At 40.8% G+C, this 2,182-nt stretch overlaps 1 pseudogene; it reads right to left on the bottom strand.

Moving 5' to 3' along the window:
- Positions 1–1,295: 1,295 nt before the first annotated feature.
- LOC107133802 lies at positions 1,296–1,720 on the bottom strand (annotated as a pseudogene).
- Positions 1,721–2,182: the final 462 nt, after the last annotated feature.

Here is a 2,182-nt window from a genome sequence, read left to right as displayed (position 1 = left end):
CTCTGAGGAGGCTCAGCTTTTTTTTTTTCTTTCTACTACTTTGATGAATCCTGTTACTTTGCTCTCAGCCTTCATATCCAGTACCTCATTCTTCCATTTCTCAAGACAAAGAACCAACAGCTTTCCTCCCATCTCAGAAGGCTGCAGGATTAGTTCCACCTAGGAAAAGAGTCCACCAAATTCAATTCTGCATTCCTAGTGGTGTCGCAGAGATCAGTGCCACCCCTGAGGAGTTTAAGGATGCAGGGATGGTGATTCCCAGCACATCACCATTTAATTTGCTTATTTGCCAGTACAGAAATCAAGGTTAGCCCGATGATGACTCCAATCGCAGGTACTATTAGTAGTGGTTTCATTGCTTGGGCAGATTAAAATATCCACTGGTACCAGGTGTGCAGTTACTGATGTGGTGTGTGTGTGTGTGTGTGTGTGTGTGTGTGTATGTGTGTGTGTGTGTATGTGTCTGTGTGTGTTTGGTTTATGCAATTTTATTGAAGAAATATAAATCAACTACTAGCAGAGCTATTAGTTGATCACTCATCCATTGACAACTTGCATCATTTATTCAGCACTATATTAAACAGTGTATTGGAAGATAGATTAACTAATAGCTCCAAGCCTCCTAACAATTTAAGCTAAAATTACAAAATGTTTTGAGACCATATTTTGGAATACAAAGGGTGTTTAATTTCCAATTTTCATTCTCTGAGGGACAAAAACAGCTCATTCCTTTATTGATATGTATAAAATACATCACATTTTCTGTTCTGCTGATGCTATAAATTCAATATCAATTCTGCAGCCACATGAGCATAAAGTATGTCAAATCTCTGATAGTGGAAGGTTTCAACACAATGGATGCTGCTAGAATAATGCAGCTTGCTTTGATGTGACAACTGAGCATCCATCTCCCCCTCAGATGATTTCCTCAGCATGTTAGAGCAGTGAGGAATGGTTTAGTCTCATAACCAATTTAGTGTGAAGACATTGGCCACATAATACACATGCTCCAGTTGTTGTTTTTTGTTTGTTTGTTTGTTTGTTACATTCTGAATCTTGGGCAAGTGTTCTCTTGTAACTACTTTATAGTTTCCAAAAGCAGTTATTTTCCAAAGCTGGAAGAACTTAAGTCTTCTCAGGTGAGCATGTGAATGAATGGTGGGAGGTAAATGAAAAATAGCTTTTAAAAAGATGATATCTGATAGGGGAGCAGCCAGAAAAGAAAATCAAAAAAGGAAGAGTCATTCAAAGTTTGTTCCAGCTATAATGCAGGTTATTCTTACTTTAAGGTAGTGTCACATGGCATACTTCTGAGTCCTTTCCTGATACATTCTGTTGTACTTATCACTGTCAGATAGATCCGTGCAATCTCTGGCACAAAAAGACCATCTGAGTTTTGATCACATAGCAGTGAGCAAATGGATGAAAAAATTTTAGAAATAGAGCAGGAGACCACTGTGACCTTAGAATATTGAGACAAATTACTATTAATATATGGATGATAAATTCTTGTAAATGCAATGTTAGTTGGTTCGAAGGGGTAGTTTGTAGGAAAATGAGTTGTCAAAAAGAATACACCACCTCTATATGGGCTTTCATTAGGTCCCATAATTGTGGCTTCACAACAAAACATATCATCCCCAACTGGACGTGCAGAACGTTGTGCTGGAGGGTCACCGGCCAAATCACTGAGTTGCTTATAAATCTGTTTCGGCACCATAGTCTGTGCTTTTTGTCTGGCTCCTAACTATCTCGTGTGTACTCAAAGTTCCAGCCCAAATTCTTGATAATCCAGGCGGCAGGGAAGGATTGTCTCTTCTTCTCATATGGGCTGAGCCAGACACAAGTGTAGAGGGGCTGGGGCCTCCCTCAAGCTGTGGCCTCGGCCTCCTCCCCACATAGCTTTTGTTGCCTCCCCCGTCCTAGGGGCTGACGCGTACCACACAGCCACACAGTACATGCATGTTTAACCATACCTATTAGTACAGACCACCAGAGACGGCTTGTTTTCAGCTGGCAAAGCTGGTCCGTCTACTCCCAGCACCCCATCTTGATTTAAATCAAAGAGATCTTGATCAATTTTTGTTCCACAAGACATTACACTGGTCTCTCCTATTGATGATGTCATGCTAGTGGGACTTAGTGGGCAAGATGCAGCAGCTACTCTGGACTTACTGGCATG

This window comes from Marmota marmota, unplaced genomic scaffold (assembly GCF_001458135.2).
Source record: "Marmota marmota marmota unplaced genomic scaffold, marMar, whole genome shotgun sequence".
Lineage (NCBI taxonomy): Eukaryota > Metazoa > Chordata > Mammalia > Rodentia > Sciuridae > Marmota > Marmota marmota.
The sequence above is the reverse complement of the archived record's forward strand: the minus strand, read 5'-3'. Positions and strand labels throughout refer to the sequence as shown.